General features: G+C 46.9%; 1 pseudogene; it reads right to left on the reverse strand.

Annotated features, from left to right (window-relative positions):
* Positions 1-1,737: 1,737 nt before the first annotated feature.
* On the reverse strand, positions 1,738-10,693 carry LOC107144790 (annotated as a pseudogene).
* Between the last annotated feature and the right edge of the window lie 9,675 nt (positions 10,694-20,368).

Consider the following 20,368-nt stretch of genomic DNA (forward strand, 5'->3'; position numbering starts at 1 on the left):
CTCAGCATTCATAGTTTCCTGAGTTCCCTCCAAGGTCCTTGTAGTCCTGGTCTGAGGGTCTGTGTAAACCTGTCCCTAATTGGTCCTGGCTGCTCTGTTGAAATACACTGGTGACTGCAACTGTGACACTTCTTAAGAACCCACCCCCTCCACTTGGTCTCCCCCTACCCTGTGGCTTCCCCTGAGGACAGCTCCCTCTGAGAGTGAGTTTTCTGTTATTTACGCACCTGACAAACCTTTTGAGGAATTTCTGGTTCTAGCACTGTGGGCCTGGACGGGCTTCTTGGGCATCTGGTGCCGCTGGGGAGACAGGCCCATAAGCAGGAGATGTCAAATCTTCTCAAATCCTGCAAGGACATAGGGAATACAGCAGGAGACAGGAGTGCCTGCTCTGCCTGACTTCCTGGAGGAAGGGGTGTGGGCTCCACCTCAGATGACCTTCAGTACCTTCTCCTAACAGGCCTTGGCTTCTTCATTCTAGCTTGGGTTCATTCCTAAATGCCAGGATAGCAAGTGTCCTTTATTGGTGTCTTTCTAGGAGTGACAATATTTTCAGGTGGCTGTGTCCTGGGCTTCTCCTTGACTTCTACCTAAACAGCAAGATCTGTTGTTAATTGAAAGTTTTCCGTCCACTGCACTGTGGTCCAAGCCACTGTCCCAGCTCCCATCCAGGCAGATGCTCTCTCTGTATTTCCCTGACCTAGTTCTTAGCTGGGGCTGTGGAGGTTGAGATATTCTAGCTCCTCCCAGTTCATAGTCATGCTATAAGCTTCTTTATGTCAACTGGAAAACACAGTGTTCCTTCCTAATCTGGAAGTTGTTATCTACCTCTTGGTGAAGGTCCCCAAACTGATAGTAAAAATGTGGAATGAAGAAGGATCCTCAGAGCATTAAGGCATGGGGGGGTGAAGTGGAAAACTGTGTTGTGATTGTGTCAGTGTGGGGTTCACAGTGTCTGCAGATCCACAGAGAATAAGAGGCAACTTCGAAGACAGGACCCTGAGGACTCCACCTGGTTCTCCAGGATGCACCCAGCTGGCTCAGGCTCCAGAAGCCAATGGAAAAGCCCAGTCCTGCTTCTCATAAGTATTGGGCCTGTCACCTCCTTGGGACAGAAAGAGATGTGTGTGTGTGTGTAGATTTAAATGTTAACGAAGGATGACATTTAATCCCCAAGTGGCTCAGGGATATGGAACTTTGGTTTTGTTTGTAGCTTGGGTGGGTTAGATGTGGGAACTCTAAGGGTTTGGCCTGAAAGTTTGTGTGCTGCAAATGCATACAGTGAAAGCAAGTCTCCATGGGCTGGGGATAGAGCTCAATTGGTAGAGTGCTTGCCTAGCACACACTAGTGCATTAAGTTCTAATGCACTAAGCTCATCCCCCAACAACATACACACACACAAACACACACACACACAAAATGTATAACTAATAAAATCAGTCCACTACCTGGGCTTTGATTGAGAAAGAAAGAAAGAAAGAAAGAAAGAAAGAAAGAAAGAAAGAAAGAAAGAAAGAAAGAAAACCAGCCAATCTGAAAGTGATGAATCATTGGAAGGGGACTCTGTTTAGGAACTGTCAAATAGGCCCAAAAGAACTTGTTTGGCCCTTCTGCTAAGTGAGGACATAGTGGGAATGTGCCATCTAGAAACCAAAGTAAGACATCCCCTGACAACATATCTGCTAACACTTGATTCTGGACTTGTCACCTCCTCCACAGAAGACAACACATTTGCATTGTTTATGAGCTACCCAGTTTATTGTGTTTATTTGTTGATATTTAGGTGGTAGCACTATGATCAAACCCAGGACCTTCTGCATGCTTGGAAAGTACTCCGCCACTGAGCTACTCTCCCAGGACTTGTAAGTTTATTTTACCCTCAGGTCTCCACTGGTGACCAGCCTGGGCTGCATATGTAATTCTTTTCCCTTAGCCTCCTGAGTGGCTTGGGTTATGGGCATGTGCCATCATACTGAGCTAGGGTATTATTGGAGTTGTTGCTGTTGTTGCTGTTGCTGTTGTTGTCACAGCAGCCTGATGGAGTAAAACCCTGGGGCTTGTGGTGTACAGCTTTTCTGTAGAAGTCCCACTGGTATGAGAACATGGATACTTGCTGAGAGATGGGCAAGAGGTTCAGAAAAGTACAAGCACCACTTCCTAAAACTTCTCCGTCAGCATGGGAGGGTGTGGCAACTGGGAAGAGGGCATAGATGGGGTTGTAGAGAAGGAGAGAGAGAAGATAGGGAGGGACTCAGGCACAGGGGGGTGAGGAGGAAGGTGGGCATGCATTGGGAATTACTGAGTGTGTCTAACAAGAGAGGACCCATGGTGGAATGTATGGACAAATAGCTATGTGAATGAGTGGGTTATCCCTGGTTCTTGGGTGGGTATGTGTGGGCACCACAGGAAGATACCATCACACCTAGCACACCCCTCTCTTCCTGACAAGGAAACTAGTGTTCTGTGTGCTTGTCCTCCACCTCCTTTAGCTCCTGGATCTTCTGAGGCAGGGTCTTGGTCCAGAACTGAAACCTGTGTGCCTTCAGGGCCTGGCCCACAGCAGGCTGGATGTCCAGCTGCAGGTACTGTTGGTCCTGGTCGAACAGTGGCCAGTGGGATAGGCCCTCTCTGTTGGGGTTCCTGTGCACATGCCCTCCCAGCAGGGCAGGGCGAGGGTCAGTCTGAGATCCTTTGAACTCAGACCTGACCTTCCACCCCAATTATAAATAGGACAGCCAGCCAGGCACACAGGGGTGTTGAGAATGTGGAAAGGAGTCCCGATGTAGAAAAGCAATGACCTCTCACTACTGTCATTTCACACAGGGCAGAGCAACCTGGCCTGTGTTGCCGTTCCCTGTGAGAGGCTGGCTTTCATGGTAGTCCAGCACTATGGCTCACCCTCTGGACCACTGTGAGAAGAGACAGTGACCTGCACCCAAAAAGCACCCTCTTTCAGTGTGGATCATCCTGTTGGGTAGGGGGCTAGGATGTGATGAAGGACACACAATAGCTAATGGGGTCACCTCAGACAAGTGGAGCAGTGGAGGGCTCTTGCCCCCTGGGAGGTTGCAGTGTTAAGGTTTTCTCACCCATTTCGAGCAAAGTTGGCCCAGTACTTCATCATCCTCCTGCTAAGCAGCTCCTCCTCCTCAGTGAGCACAACTGTGGGAGGAGGAAGGCAAGGGTCCAGGTCCTGGCCAACCCCATCCAGCTGTCCACTCCTGTGCCACAGTCACCACCCCAGCCCCAGGCTTGTGTCCCTTCCCTATCACAACAGTCCCAGGGCCAGGCCCTCTGCTTGCCCAACCTGCCTTTACTACTCCCAGCCTTTAACTGAATTAACACTGGGCTCCTCCTTGGCCTAGCAGTTTCCTTATTTGGACACTGTGAAATCATTTAAGAAATAATTAGGCTTTTACCCAACCCCTTCTTCTCCTATGCTAGACACCATGTTTGGGGGTGGGAATAGGTAGAAAGGAGTGTAGATTAGAGTGGGAAAGGTCTAACCCTGGAATGACCCATTGAGTTGTAAGATGGTAGACACTGGATCCCATGTTCTCGCTTAGCCCCAGTTTCTCATTGTACCATGAGAGTGATTGTCACCTTGTAGTCATGAGAATACTTCTGTGGAACAAGGAGAACTCACCTCTGAAGCCATTAATGAAGGATCCAAAGACAAAGATGAACTCGTCACCATGGTCAGCCTTCACATGTGGAGGCCTCATGTCCTTAATGATGCTGGGCGGATGCTGGAATTCATAGAAGTAGACAGGAGCATGGGAGCCTGGAGGGTGGACGGGATGTGTCACTCTTGGTGTCAAGATTGCTAGGTCCAGCACTGTTTGAATCTTCACAGTGGCTTGGAAGCTCAAAATGGATCAGGGTGTAGTTGGAAGGCTCTTTGTTAAGTCATATCTTGGACTTCCTGGCTGTGTGGTCACAAGCAAGCCCTTGAGTGCCACTAACTTAGTTCCCTCCTCTGTAAAATGAATGTGATGTCTATCTGTTACTCTAGCCATAAGGATTTACTGAGATGAGGGCCTTCAGGTGCCTGGGAACAGGGTCTAGATAAAGACATGTGTCAGGACCTGACACCAGACCTCTCCTGGGACCCACAGCTCTGCGCTGTCTCCTAGGAAGCCAGGACTCAGGTTCAGATACACTCACTCTGATCATGTGCTACTTGGAGTGCAGGCATCACAAACATGAAGTCTGCCATCATCTCCTGGAACTGGAGTCGGAGGGTGTGGGGGTCCTCGTTGTCTCCCATGTACTCCTTCATCAATAGGTCAGCACATTCAGCAGGCAACTTCATCTAGTCCAGGGGATCAGGGAGAGTCAGGTAAGGCAATCTCTGGGGTAGGGAGGCAGGATTTAAAGGGTAGGGATTGGGGTTTGGGATGTGTCTGGGAATAGGGCAAAGGTGTCAAGCTGTGCTGCCCCACCACAAATGCACATAGATCTATCTTGTTCCTGGGGATTACTGAAAAGGAAGAGTGTCTGGCTGCACTCTGCCTGGTGCAGGACCCTAGAAGTCTCACCATCTATGCTGATATTCTCTGCAGAACAGCTCGCATGGTCTGTCTGTCTACGTCTTTCTGGATTTCAGGTGGGCCCAAGAACTGTGTGGTGAAATGATAGTCTAGAGTTGGGGATGGGATATCCAGGAGGTACGAAGTCTAAAGCCACTCCCCCCTGACACTATCATGAGGGTTTGTAGAGGGGTCTCACCATGGGAAGGAGCCAGCCATACTCATCATTGTTGATACCAATGATGCTTGGAACACGTTGAAAATCAGCAGAGGCCAGAAGCTCCTGGGGGTGCCTGGGTAGGAAGGCCCCATCCACCACAGCAGGAATCATCTTGAAGGGCTAAGGGGGCATTCAAAGTCCATGATTATGGGAAGAAAAGTCTCTTTTCTAATGACACCAAAGTTACCTCCAACCCATCCTAACTAACCCATGATGCATTCATAGATTCTACACCTGGTTCAGCATATTTTTATCTCAATTCCCATCCAGAACTCTGAGGATATAAGAAGACCAAGCCCTGGAAATGAGATCCTTGTTCCACAGTAGAAGGCACTGTATTTTCCTTAGACCATAACCCCTGTCTCCTCACTAACATCCATTCAGCCTTACCTTGGTAATAGCTAGCATTTCCTGTTCACTCTTGCCCCACAGGCAGCTCACCAGGGCCTCTGACTCTACTTGCTCACAGGCAGACAGGTTGGCCACCATCTGTAAAGAAAGGGCAGTATTGCCTAAATCTCAGCTCTGTGCATGTTGCCCTTAATTCTCAAAGTGTACCTTGTTATACTGCTGCAGGTGTGAAATTCTTCCATCTTCCCTGAACCTCAGGTGTCAGCCAGAGGAGCCATCACACCGGCTTATATGGGTCTTCTGAGGATAAGGACCCCTGGGTGCAGTTTTGCAGAACATAGAGCAAAATCAAACACTTGAGGCAGAGGTGTGTAGATTCTGACCTTTGAGGTCCTCTAAAACCCTGGGGTTGTGGCCAGTCTCAAAGACACCTGCATGGTCTTTGTTACCATGGAACAGACAGAGTGGCAGAGGCTCTGAAGTTGAAGGGTGAGGCATCAGATTTGGCTGTGGGCAGTAAAGGATACTCACTGTGGAGACATCTTTAGATGAGCTGGTGATGAGGCCAAGCAGCAGGGCCACCCCACTCTCCATGATGGCACCATGGAAGAGTCCTTGGGACATTGGAGACACCACATGTGCGGACACACTAGTGCCACCTGCAGATCCACCAAAAATGGTGACTTGATTAGGGTTGCCTCCAAAGTGGGCGATATTCTGCTGGACCCAGTGTAGGGCGGCCACTTGGTCCAGGAAGCCCCAGTTGCCAGTGGCATGCTGGTCTCCAGTGCTGAGAGATGGAAAGGATGATGATCAGTAGATCGTCCTCTGTCAACTCAGTCCCCATCCATCATCTGTGTCCCAGGCTCACCTGAAAAAGCCCAGAACTCCCAGGTGGTACTGAATACTGACCACCAGTACATTTTCAATGACTGCCAGAATAGAACCATCAAACATGGAAGTTGAGCCCATCACCAAGCCACCACCATGGATCCAGACCATCACCTGGGAAATCAGGAGATATACCATGTGGTGGCCACCCTGCCCACTCCATCCTGGCTGAAGCCCTACTCTGAACACCACTTTGTCTTCTTTAGCTACCCACACAGAACGCTAGTAGGACCTCATGACCTAGGGCACTGGTGACAGAGTAAGTTCAATTTGGAAGATCAGGCCTCCCATATTTTTGGAGTCTAACCAGGAGGCAGAATGTGGATCTCTTCCTCTCAGAACTAGTATAAAAGGAAAAGAAAATTGATGTCTGTGATTATCCCACTTGAACATTAATTTAAAGTGTCATCTAATATCTGGTCCCAAAAATAATCCATGGTCATGGAATTTAGTGATCTCAAAGTGCAGCATTTGTGCACGTGAATGGATCTCCTGAGTACAAGCTGGTGAGTTGATCATTGGCTTAGAACACCTGGCCTCTGAGAGCATCCAGGGCTCTTTGACTCCATGCCTAGGTCAGCTTCCTGCCTGCATAAGAGGCCTTCTTGGAGCTGATAGTGAGAAACTTTTCATGGTAATTCACTCCACAGTGGTGGCCAGCTGAACCTGTGTCTTCCAGTGTCATTGATATTGTTATGTATTATTTGGGGTCAATCCCAGGGCTTCACAGCATTGTGCTAACTCTCTACCTTGAACCATGTCCCAAGCCCACTTCTAATGTTCTCCCAAAAAATGTTCTCCCACCCTTCAACTGACCATGACTTAACACTCACAGGCAGGTTAGAGCCCTCACGGGCATGTGCAGGCGCGTAGATGCTGAGGTACAGGCAGTCCTCTGACATAGGGATGGGAGGCAAGTTTTTCCTCCCTAGGTTCAGAGCCTCTAGATTCAATGCATCTGCATTTTGCAGACACCTGGTGACAATGGAATACAGTTACTCCAGGGGCTGAGCAGTGGTCAATTCAGACCTCAGGTCCTGACTCCATCCCAGACAACCTCACTCCCTGCCTTAACTGATGCCTTGCCTCACATGATCCTTCTTTCCAGTCATTTCCCACTGAGTTCCAGGCCACAGGTTCAGGGAAGCAGGGATGGAGCCCAGACCTCCAGGAAGGCCTCAAGGTTGTTGAGAGCTTGTGTCCACTCCCCCTGAGGCTGGGCAATCCTGACTCTAGGGCCCTGTGTGGGAAACACTGGCTGCCTTGTTGACAATCACCACTTATCCCTGTCCCCATTCAGGCCTGGAACAGCATAGGTGTCCCCACACAGCTGGTGCCTGAGTGGATGGAAGTTAGTTTCTCATAGAAGGGTAACAGGGCATCCCACAGCCCAACTCGAGACTCTCAGAAAACCTCACCCCTCCACTGAGTCTCAAGCTGTAAGCACATGCCCCTTTCCCTTGGCCCTGTGAGTGGGGTCCCCAGGGAGCCACCACTGTTGCCCTCCTAGGGATCTGCAGCATCGACTGCTGGAGTCAAGGTCTTTTATAGGTTCAGAGAGCCAAGCCGACCCTCTCCCAGACACATCTCCCCTGGTGGGAGAGAACACCTGGAGTAAGCCAAATCCAGGGACATGTGTTCTGCCCTTGGGTTCAGCACCTGGAGTTAATGCCTGTTGGGTTCCACGCCCTGAGACAGGGGCCTGGCAAAGTTACTCCTGCATTGGAAAAATGAATGTGGGAATTGCCCCAATGCAGAGGGATATATTTTTATGTATCTGTTTATTTAGGGCCTGGGTTTCAAAGCCCATGCATTAGATTGCTAAAAACACATTAGCACTGACCTATAGCCCCAGGCCTTTCAGTGCAGTTTAGATAAAAGAGCCACTGCAGCCTTGCCCAGGGCTTGGAATATCCACCCCCACCACAACCCTGAGGTTACCCAGATCCCTGGTAAGCTTACATGGCCGGGTGGGAGGTCCCATCCCTCACACCACTCCAAGCTTCAGGTGGCTCAGGGGCTACAAAGCGCAGTGGTCCTACAGGTGGCTTGGCAAAGGGAATTCCCAGGAAGGTGTGGACCCCCACATCAGTTTCCTTCACGTGACCGAGGCTGCCCCGCACCTGCCCAGTGTGAGTCATCCGGATGGGGCTGACTGAGTCCTGGCCTGTGGGCAGAGAGATGTACTTCAGGATCAGGTCTCATCAATCAGCTGCTGACCTGCAGCACTGGGCCTGGTTGGCCCTCCTCAGCTCAGCCTTGTTGGAGGGAGCCTGATCTGTCAACATTCACTTCAGAATCTTTCTGCTCATCCCTTATCCCTATCCCCACCACCACTATCACTCGACCAGCTCACAGCCTATCCTTCCAGGCTCACCAGGCTCTTGTGACTTGCCACCATCTTCTCAGCCCTACCATCTTCCAGAAGAATGTCTTTTGGGCTGATGGGGCAAGAGTGTCCACTGCACTCACTGTGCCAGGTCATGTCATGCACTAGGAGGACTGTGGGAATGGGACTAAAGTTTCCCATCCTCAAGGATCTCATGGTTGAGAAGACGAGAAATGACATAAAAAAGCATCATTCAGGAAAGGAGAATCAGGTGTTAGGAGGGGAGCTATGAGTTCAGACCCTACAAATCTCGTCTTACCTGGAGTTGGGGATCAAGGCAAGGAGCCAGTGGAAAGTCAACCTAGATATACCTGGCTTTTCCAAGTCGTGATATTTGTTAAAGGTTGATATTGGGCATGCTGCATTTAAATCTTCTCTCTACCCTAGAATGGGCCCGCTCTTGGGTGCTATGCAGCTCTCTGGCTGTCCCAGTTCACTCTGTGCTTCAGGGTGCAGGTAGGTGGCAGTCAGGTCCACAGTTCTCCTGCTATTGTTGTCATCTCCACAGCTCCCAGAACACGGGAGCTTTCCCTCCCGCAGGCTCAAGATCTCACTCTAGAATGTGGTAGATCTGAGCTGGTTTCCATAAGAAAAGGTTAAAAACTCCAAACCTCCTCCTCTCTCCCACCAGATTCCCCTAGGATCTGCATGTTTGATGCTCCCTGGTACAGGACAGGCCAAGGCAGCAGCCACTCACAGGACCAGAGAAGGAAATTGACCAACATCTCTCCAAGTCCAAAGACACACTCCTGTCCCTACCAACATGCTGTCTCCACACAATGCCTTGCCAGAGGGATCGTGGTCCATGTAACTCATGTGGTGACTGGCCACTAGTGCCTGATTTTGTAATTACAGAGGACAAAGTCTGCTAAGTATTCCTGCTCACAGTCTGATGACATAATGTAGCTGCTTCTTTGAGGATAAGCCCTACATAAAACAGCAGGACGAATCTCACACTTGTATGCATGTAGTGAAGTGAAGTTTCCTCGTGTCCAGATGAGGAAAATGTCACACTAGAAAAGATGGATTTGTGACCATTTAGGTGAGAGACAAAGATGAGTAGTGCGTAACACCTGGACCCTATTTAAGACCTAGATGGGCCTGTGGAGGAGCCAGGACTGGGTGGGCAGAAAACAGTGGGATGCAAATCTATACCCTCTCGGGACTCAGGTATTTTTTTTCTTTTTTTGGAAGTGAGTTACAGAAAAAAGACTGTTGAAAATAGAATCCTTTGGGGGTGGAAGTGGGGCTGGGGTTGTGGCTCAGAGGTAGAGCACTCCTCTGACGTGCGTGAGGCAATGGGTGTGATCCTCAGCACCACATAAATATAAAATAAAATATTGTGTCTACCTATAACTAAAAAAATAAATATTAAAAAGAAAATAGAATCTTTCAGTAAAGCCAGAAAAATCTTTCTACTGAGAAAGTTCTGGTTCTCTAAGGCCCCAGGTAAGGGAGGAAGCCTATCAGTGGTGGTCCAAGGGGGACAAGGGAACATGAATTCCTCGGTGCAGATTAGGCTGGGAAAGTTGGGGCTAAGACCAACACCCACAATAGGAGCCTTTGTAGTGGGAGGGATCCAGGGCTAGTGACACTCCCTGGGTATGGTACTCTCATGCCAGTGCCTTCTGATAAGGGGCTAGAGACTTGTAGCAGGTACAGAGCACTTCATCTTTGCTGTAGAATACAATCCAAGGCATGCCAACTTTGGTTTTCCAAAGAAGGGAACCCAGCAGTCATTCAGATCAGCATTGAGAAGTAGTACCACGGGCTACTGTAAACCCAGGGCCAGTTACCTTGCCTGTGGACCCTGTGGAAGGTGCCAGCACTTCTCTGGCCAAGGGGTCAAAACATTCAGAGTCAAATGTAACCAGCAAGCTCTTCTTATTACTGATGTTATTATCCAAGGGTGAGTAGTAGTACAGCCACAGCCACACATGGGAGGAGAAGTCCTCTATCTATGTTGCTTTGCAAGGAGGCTTCTCACTTGCCCATAATGTGCTCCTCAGAATCCCCTCACACTAGCTCACTCCCCCATGAGGGTGTCCTCATGCAGCTCTGACCCTCTCTGGCTCACTCTCCAACCCCTCATCCCCTTCATCTGTCTCCTCTACCAACTCCCCCGCCCTGGTGCCTTCCCCCTAGGCTCAGGCCTCTGTCTCTGTGCACTTTGGCAGATCCAACCTGGTCTCTACCACCCTCCCCATGGCAGCCTCACCCTGGCCCTGGATGAGGAGCATCAGGAGCCCATAGGCCACAATGATGAGCCAGGCAGGAAGTCCATGCAGGCACATGGTCGGCTCCCAGGGCTGCTTCTGTATTCCCTGGGCTTCACCTAGAAACGCAGAGCAGCATTCTGCCAGGTGGAATTTGGATCTGACAGTGAGGAGGCTGGGAAATCGGTGGTGCCTTGGAAGGGGTGTGCTGCAGGAGAGTCACTCTGAACTCTCAAAGTTCATGGAGCCGCAGTGGGCAGGGCCCTACCCCTCTTCTTCCCTTGGCCACCTCCCAAGATACTGCACAGCCTCTGCAGCCCCTTTGAGATCCCAGGACCCCTCTCCTCACACCTGGAGTCACAAATTCCCTGTCTTTGCTCTCCCAGGCCCATGAAGGTGTTGGGAAGGAGAGGAGGGCGCACAGAGATGTATGTAACTGGAGGCACTTGGAGGGCTTCTCTGAGGGGGCAGAATGAAGATTTCCAGAGATGGAGAAATACAGATGACCTTGTTGGAGTGAAGGGAACTGCCTGCACAGTGGCAGGGAGGTGTGACTGTGACCTTCATAGCTGATGGGGTGCCCTTCAATAGTTCCTGATCTCTTATAGACCATGTTCTGAGATCCTCTGAGGGCCCCTCCCTTCTCAGTCTGACCCTTCTTTGTGAAGGCATTTCTGTAGATACCCCATCCACATAAAACCAAGGTCCAGTTTATAGTCACTTATCCACTGGAAAGATGTGAAATGAATGCCTGCCAGTCCAGGGAACACCCAGGGATTAGGTGCCTCTGGGAGATTCTGAAACATCCTGAGCCCTGCGTGGGTGAATGGAAGCCAGTGTGGGTTAGGAGATCCTCCTCAACCTGACTTCCCTGATGAAGGGGTGTGGGGCTCAACTTCAGGCAGCCTAGAGGATCCCCTGCAAACCGTCCTTGGCAGGCCTACTCCCACCCCACCATAGGCTCTCACAACTCAGTGTTGTGTCCTTCTCAGCCACATTGGGGAGTAATCAGCTTTATCCACAAGTGCATAGCCAGCATGCTAAGAACACTGCTTCTCCTTGACCTCCATCAAATTAGCAAGGCTGTTGTGGATTCAGTTCTCCTTCCAGTGCACTCTGCTCCAAGCCATCACCCAGCTCCATCCTGGGCAGATGCTTTCTCTGCTCTGATTCTCCTCACCTAGTTCTCAGCTGGGCTCTGGGCTCCTCCCAGATGAGTCCTATTATAAGCTCCTTTGTGTCAACTGGACAACAAGTGCTCCTTCCTAATCTGGAGACTGCTAGGTTGAAGGCCCCCATGGCATTTATGGCACCATCTTACACAGGACTTGGGTTTGAAAATCACCAAGATAATAGTAATAATGAAACAATGAAGAGTTTCAGGAGTATATCTGTGTGTGTGTTTGTATATATTATAACTTATACATCTATAGAGATGAGAGAGGGCAAGAGAGAAAGAGAGAGAGAATGGAAGATGGAAGCAGAGACTAAAAGTCAAAACAAACATCTGCAATGAGATCCCCAACACGTGGTTTAAATACAATTTGATCTAAGACCATCAGACCAAGTGTTGAAGAGGATATGGAGCAACTGGTACCCTCATAAATGGCTGGTAGGGATGCAAAGTGACAGAGTCTTTTTGGAGAAGAGTTTGGTATTTCCCTTAAAGGTTCCACACACACTTGCCATATGACTCAGCAATTCTCTCAGGTCTTTCCTCAACAGAAATGACAGCATGGGTCCATATAAATAATTTCTGATGATGTTCCTAAGAGATTCATTAGAATTGGTCAAAAAATGGAAGTCATTCAGAGGTATAGTAACTGGTCAGTGGATAAAGTATGGTGTGTGCCTACAAGCAATGCCACTCCCCAGGAAAAGGAATTTGAGATCTTCGTGCATCTCAAAAATAGTATGAGAAGTGACAGAGCCATTCCTGAAAGTGTCCATTTGCATCACATTTGGGGCAAGACCAACTAGAGGAACCCAAGCAATTAGGTGACTGCCTTAGAGCAGGATTCAGGGCAAGGAAGGACTACAAAGGGGCATGAGGAAGTTTAGGAAGAAAAAGAAACTGGTAAAACTTGTGGTGGTGGTGTTTGCTTATCTTACATATTACCTCAGAGTGAGTAAATTGTCCACTCAAGAGATGAATTTAACTGCATGTAAGTCATTCCACACTGGGCTGTGAATGTATGTTGCTCAGTGATATAGTGCTTACCTAGCAGGCCAAGGAGGTAGGTATGGTCCCTAATACTGCACACACTCACTCTCTCTCTCTCTCTCTCTCTCTCTCTCTCTCTCTCTCACACACACACACACACACACACACATGCGCGCACTCACATGCTCCACACTAAAGCAATTTAAAATCTATTTAAGATCTAAAAAATATTGTGGGAGCCCCTTTGGGTAATACAGTGTGCTTCTTCAGAATTGAAACATGGAAGCTTGCTCGCAGGAACTCAGTAAATGCTATAAGGATGTACCTATCAGTCTTCACCAAAAGGAAAGTCCTGCATGTGCTGCGTCCCCTCAGGCTTAATGTTAACCTTGTCTGTCCACTGGTGTTCCAAATGGCCAAATGGAATGGTCATCTTTTGCCCGGAATACATGAAGGTCTTTGATGGGGCTTAAATATCGTGAATGGAAACAAGGGGTCATCTCCCCTGGGAAAACTGGTGCCTCAGGAGGGCATGTCAGTCAGAGGTTTGGGACTGGGGGACTCCTAAGGTCTTTGGGATGAGAAATCCAGCCTCTTAATGTCTGAGAGAAAAAGATTTGAGGGAACCCAGAAGCACACTGAGCATTATTTGCAGGAATCCTGGTGGTCAAAGTGCTCAGGAGGCATTACCATTCCAGTCTCCCAGGGGTGGTCTCCAACTTCCTGGACTCCAACTGGCCTTCATTTTCTCCATCAACCCTATAACCTATCTACATTGACTGCCTGTCTTTAATTCTGGCTTCAATAAGGTCATGGGAGGCATTATTTGCACCTTACACCATGTAATGACTCAGTGAGAAGGTTCCCTCCATCAGTAAAAAAGCTGAAAGCAAGCTCTCCACAGACTCCCAATCTGCTGGCATCTTACTTTCTCTCTTATTTGTTTTAAATTTTTTTTCAGACTGAAGTTTGAACCCAGGAGAACTTTACTAGTGACCTACATCTCTAGTTCTATTCATTTTTAATTTTGAGAAGTATTGGCATGAGATCATTATTGTCGTCAGATCTGCCATTTTATGTCGGGAGCCATTTTATTCAGGGCCTCCCAGGCTTCGATTTAGGAGCCATTTTATCTAGGGACTCCAGGCTTCCATTCTGAATGTGCCTGCTAGAAGGTTCACCCCAACCCAGCCCATAACACAACCCCTAAGCATGCTTGTTGCTGCTGTCCCAGGAAGGACAGCCTTGTCAGTTTGCTCCATGCTACTGACAACAAATCTCTTGTGAGGGATTCAGGACCCTCCCCAAACCCCAGACTTTGACCCCCTTGATGGACCCCCTTCCTACTGTTCTCCACCTTCTGCTCTGACCCCTCTGGGACCTCCCTCACCTACTTTCTGTCCACCTGCTACTCCTTCTTGCTTGGCGCCCTCTACCCAGCCTGCACCCTTGCTTCCGTTTTGAGAAGTGGCAGGGTCAGAGGGAGTTGTCCAGGTACATGTCCCTTTCTCCCTTAGTGACCTCTCCTAAATGGAAAGGAGGCTAGGGTCCTTCCCCTCCAATCCCTCAGGGTACAGTAAGGAATTCCAATACCTAACTCAATCATAGGATCCAACTTTCCATGATTCTATCCAACTGACTTCTACCTGAGGAAGGCAGGAGAGTTTGGGAGGCGGGTTAGGAAACAGCAGTTTTACCCAGCTTCTTCCAGATTTATGTCAAGACTTACATTGAAATGTAAATGGAAGAGGCCTGCAGACTCAGTAGGAGACTGATCTGAGGCCCTAGGAAAAAGAAAACAAATGTAAAAGTGTGTTTTACCTGAATTCTTAGTATACTAAACCCAAAAGCAAATTGTAAGGCACCTTACTAATTACCAGGTAGTCATGATTTCTAGGACCCTTTGGTTTTTTTTTTTTTCCCTTAGGTTCCATATTTTGGGAGCTCATGATTTGGATCCTATACACCCAGGTTAATGTTTTTCTGATCAGTCCTATTTTTATTCAACTTTTTAAACTTCTGTAACATTGCAATGAAGATTTACCTACAGCAAGCTACAAGGCCTTTGCAATTGTGTGCTGTGTGCACACCTGTGTTATATTTTGTATGTCTATATGTGTGCACATCGATATATCATGTACATGATATCCAAATTGGCAGATATACAATGAGTGCTCATAAATTAATAGAAATGGATCATTTAATTTCACATGATTTAAGAAGGTTCAATCTCAATTGCGTAAACAGATGAAAGTAAAGATGTCTTTAGGATTATTTACCTCACAAGTCTCTCCAGGTGGTCAAAGAACTATTAACTCTTGATGTCTATAGAATGTCTAATATCCATTGTTTCTAGGACTTTTCTTCAACAAGGGAGAAATGGCTAATACTGTTCAATACGCTTGTCTGATATCTTCATAAAAATAAGTGTATTAGATTTGACATGGGATTACTCATAAATGTGGTTATTAGACATCTGATTAATTTATAAGATTAAGATGCTAACTGTTAAATATAACATAAAGTGCTCTTAAGTCCTTAAATTCCACTAGGTAAAATTTTTGTTGTTTTCTTCCATTGATAAATAAAAAAAGGGGCTAAGATTGCTTTGTTATCACTGAAAACAAGTTTACCGAAAATGTAAAGTCCCAACAGGTGTAATACTTGAACATTATAATTTCATGAAATGGTAAACAAATGTGATTCTCTATACAAAGAGTTCCAAAAGTTTTAACTGTGTTTCAATTAGAGTACTTTAAATTACGTAGAGTATTTCTTCTCATTAAAATGGAATAATCTGTCTAAATTTAGAAATTAACAAGGATTGTTTCAAACAGTGAATAAAAAAGAGGATAACAGATGGGAAAGGGAAATTAGAAGGTTTTAGGCATGGAACCATATTTAATAGAAGGAAAAGAAAATGATTCTGGATAAAAAAGACTTTGATGAGACCCAGAATAGCAAAAACAATGCTAAGCAGGAAGTGTGAATCAGGCGATATAGCGATACCAGACTTCAAACTATACTACAGAGCAATAGTAACAAAAACAGCATGGTACTGGTACCAAAACAGGCGGGTGGACCAATGGTACAGAATAGAGGACACAGAAACCAATCCACAAAACTACAACTATCTTATATTTGATAAAGGGGCTAAAAGCATGCAATGGAGGAAGGATAGCATCTTCAACAAATGGTGCTGGGAAAACTGGAAATCCATATGCAACAAAATGAAACTGAATCCCTTTCTCTCGCCATGCACAAAAGTGAATTCAAAATGGATCAAGGAGCTTGATATCAAATCAGAGACACGCCGTCTGATAGAAGAAAAAGTTGGCTACGATCTACATACTGTGGGGTCGGGCTCCAAATTCCTCAATAGGACACCCATAGCACAAAAGTTAATAACTAGAATCAACAAATGGGACTTACTCAAACTAAAAAGTTTTTTCTCAGCAAAAGAAACAATAAGAGAGGTAAATAGGGAGCCTACACCCTGGGAACAAATCTTTACTCCTCACACTTCAGATAGAGCCCTAATATCCAGAGTATACAAAGAACTCAAAAAATTAGACAATAAGAGAACAAACAACCCAATCAACAAATGGGCCAAGGACCTGAACAGACACTTCTCAGAGGAGGACATACAGTCAATCAACAAGTACATGAAAAAATGCTCACCATCTCTAGCTGTCAGAGAAATGCAAATCAAAACCACCCTAAGATACCATCTCACTCCAGTAAGATTGGCAGCCATTAGGAAGTCAAACAACAACAAGTGCTGGCGAGGATGTGGGGAAAAGGGTACACTTGTACATTGCTGGTGGGACTGCAGATTGGTGCAGCCAATTTGGAAAGCAGTATGGAGATTTCTTGGAAAGCTGGGAATGGAGCCACCATTTGACCCAGCTATTCCCCTTCTTGGTCTATTCCCTAAAGACCTAAAAAGAGCATGCTACAGGGACACTGCTACATCGATGTTCATAGCAGCACAGTTCACAATAGCAAGACTGTGGAACCAACCTAGATGCCCTTCAATAGACGAATGGATAAAAAAAATGTGGCATTTATACACAATGGAGTATTACTCTGCATTAAAAAATGACAAAATCATAGAATTTACAGGGAAATGGATGGCATTAGAGCAGATTATGCTAAGTGAAGCTAGCCAATCCCTAAAAAACAAATGCCAAATGTCTTCTTTGATATAAGGAGAGTAACTAAGAACAGAGTAGGGACGAAGAGCAGGAGAAGAAGATTAACATTTAACAGGGATGAGAGGTGGGAGGGAAAGGGAGAGAGAAGGGAAATTGCATGGTAATAGAAGGAGACCCTCAGGGTTATACAGTGGAGGAGGTAGAGAGAGAGGAGGGGAGGGGAGGGGAGAGGTGGGGAGGGGGGATGGTGGAGGATGGGAAAGGCAGCAGAGCACAACAGACACTAGGATGGCAATTTGTAAATCAATGGATGTGTAACTGATGTGATTCTGCAATCTGTGTATGGGGTGAAGGTGGGAGTTCATAACCCACTTGAATCAAAGTGTGGAATATGATATGTCAAGAAATTTGTAATGTTTTGAACAACCCACAATAAAAAATTTAAAAAAAAAAAAGACTTTGATGAAATAAATAAGAGGATCAAAATAAGTGATAAAAAAGTCTGTATAGATTGGAGATGTATATATATATATATATATATATATATGAAAGAATCAGTGAAAGGTGTCAGATCAGGCGGGGCAGGCAGCAACCAAAGTTGGCAGATTTAAAAGGGCCACTGAACAGGCTTTATCGAGATATCACTCCCAGGCGGAACTCAATCAGACCCACGGAGGGGACAGGGGAAGGGTCTGAGGAGAAACCGAGTGGAAGCTTGACCGGACTGGACTTTTATGGGGCTTACAGCAGGAAGGGAAGGGCTTGGGACAGGAAAAGGTGTCTCTAGGGTCCCTTGCCACCTTGGAGTTGGTCAGGGGAGTTGGCTGAACTCCAGGATTGGCCAGGGGGTCCTGTTGATTGACAGGCGTTAGTCAGGAGATCTGGCTGATTGACAGGCGTTTCCGCTGGCATCTGATTGATGTTCAAAGCAGCGCGGGCTGCTTTGTTCTAAGTTGCCACTAAGTCGCCACCAAGTCGCTGCCACGGACCTAACATAAGGTATTGAAGGTTTTTCCTAAGGTCAAATATTAATGTAATGATATAAAAGAAAGTTTAATCTACTTGTTAAAATGACAATGATTTCTTAAATTGTTAATTTACCAATAACATTGTTTTTATTAAGTTTTACTTTTTAGAACAAATAATCGTGAGGGAATTTAGGATTATACAACTGTTAAACAACAACTGTTCCAAGGTTTAAATTTTGTTTAAAAGCTAAACTTGGTTAATATAAAAACATCAATGGAATTATGGTGCTATTTCTCTTCTTTGTATATTAAGTGTGTACATATCTTCCAGGTATACAAGTCTTTAAGATAGAGGGTATAAAAGAACATTATATCAAACTGGTGTTCTCCAAACTAAAGTTGTATGGTAATTTTAGATTCATAAGGATAAAAAACTTGAATTGGGTATTTATTTATATCATTTAATTCTTTACAACTGGACCTGTTATCAGTAAGATGTGTAAAGCATTTTGTTCCTGTTTACAGTGGGATACAATTTAAATGTATTTTTAAGTTAATGAGTGCCTAATCTATTTAGAGGTCATTATTGTAAAACACAAAAGCATTTTGCTACTTTTCTACAAAAAAAGCTAAAACCTCTCACCTTTCTTCTCATGTTTTAAATGTAATATTTTGTGTTAGCTAACTTTCATATGGGTTAGGTGGGTTTGAGGTGATTAAGAACCTGTGTGCATGTAAGAACCACCAATCAGGCACCAACAGAACCACCTGTCTGTCAGCGGGGTCTCCTCACCAATCCTGGTTCTTAGCAAGCTTCCCTGACCAACCCCAGGAGGACAATGGACCCCAAAACCCCCTTTTCCTGTCCCAAGCCTTCTTCCTGCCCTAAGCCCCATAAAAATTTCAGACAGGTCCAGCCCCACTCACTTCTCTACCCGGCCTTTGGTCTGGGGGTCTCACTTGGGAGCAAAATCTCAATAAAGCCTCCTTCAGCAGCCTTTTCAATCTGCCTCCTTTGGTCACTGCTGTCTGAACTTACATCTGGTGCCGAAATCCAGGAGGGATTTTCTGGCCTCTCCCTTAAGGGATTGAGATCCACTCTCCCTACTTCAAAGGAACCAGGAAATTCCTAAGCTGCTCCTTTCCCTCTCCCTTCATCCAGGCCTACAGGATTGGGGTAAGTTCCCATGTTTCCCCTGACCTACCAGTCCCTTTGTCTCGGGGTATGGGGGGGGTCTATCAGTAAGTCCTGTACGTGCCATAGACCTCCACCCATTCCATTCAAGGCCCAGGAACTGTGGAGACTTCCCAGTCCTTGCGTGACCTCTTCCGATTCTTTTGGGCCCCTGGTGGGTTGCAGGGTCACCTCAACCTTATCTGTTCCTTGGATGAGTGCAATCAGAATTTGGGACACCTTCTTCTGTTCCTACACACCCCAGGGTTTCAGAAGGTCATGGGAAACAGCGAGTCCCCCTTAGACCCCAAATCTCCTTTGGGTTGCTTTTACCAAATTTGGACTCACTCAAGACCTAAGCTGAAAACCCCTCGTCTTTACTCCACTGTGGCCTGGCCCCAGTGTGACTTAGACAGTGGGTCATAATGGCCCCCAGAAGGAACTTTTGCTTTTAAATACTCACTAAACTGGACAATTTCCATCACTGGACAGGAAAGTGGGCAGAAGCACCTTATATCTGGAGGCACATTCAGGCATTTTGAGGCTCACTCCTGTCCCCCCTTCTGCTCTGCCTGTTCTACTGCTCAAGCTTTCCTTGCTAGGGAAAATCCCAAACCCCTTTCCCATAGTTCTACATCCCCTTCCTCATTCTCAGATCCACAGGAGCTGCTCTCAGCCCCACCTTCCTGTCTTCCCCCTCCCCTCCCACACCTGCACCCCTCCACCTCCTGCTGCTACCACAGTTCCTCCTCCCCGACTCCAGGACCTCTCCCTTCATCCCTCTTCCCCTCCTGTCCCTCCTACTCTCCTGCAGCCATGGCTCCTCCACCAGATTCTACTACTCATACAACCCTTCCTTCTCTTCCCACTCACTCCTCTCTTCTTCTGCCAGTACCAATACCTAGTCTCAACAGGCCCTCTCAACAGATAACCCAAAGCTCCTTTGCCCTCTCAGGGAAGTGGCAGGTGCAAAGGGATTGTCCGAGTACATGTCCCATTCTCACTTCAAGATCTTTCCCAGATTCAAAAGCGCCTTGGGTCCTTTTTTGCTGACTCTTCTAATTATATTAATGGACTCTGATAACTCTCTCAGACTTATGATTTTACGTGCATGACTTTATGTCACTCTTTCCTCCACCCTGGATGACCCTGGATGACTGAGCCAGCATCCAGAAGGCCAAATGAGATCATGCTGATCAAATTCATCTAAAAGATATGACCCTCCCCACAGGTAAAGCAGCCACTCCCCTAACTGAAACCAACTGGGACTATCAAGATGACAAACGAGGTCACCGTTACTGCACT

The sequence above is a fragment of the Marmota marmota genome, unplaced genomic scaffold (assembly GCF_001458135.2).
Source record: "Marmota marmota marmota unplaced genomic scaffold, marMar, whole genome shotgun sequence".
NCBI lineage: Eukaryota > Metazoa > Chordata > Mammalia > Rodentia > Sciuridae > Marmota > Marmota marmota.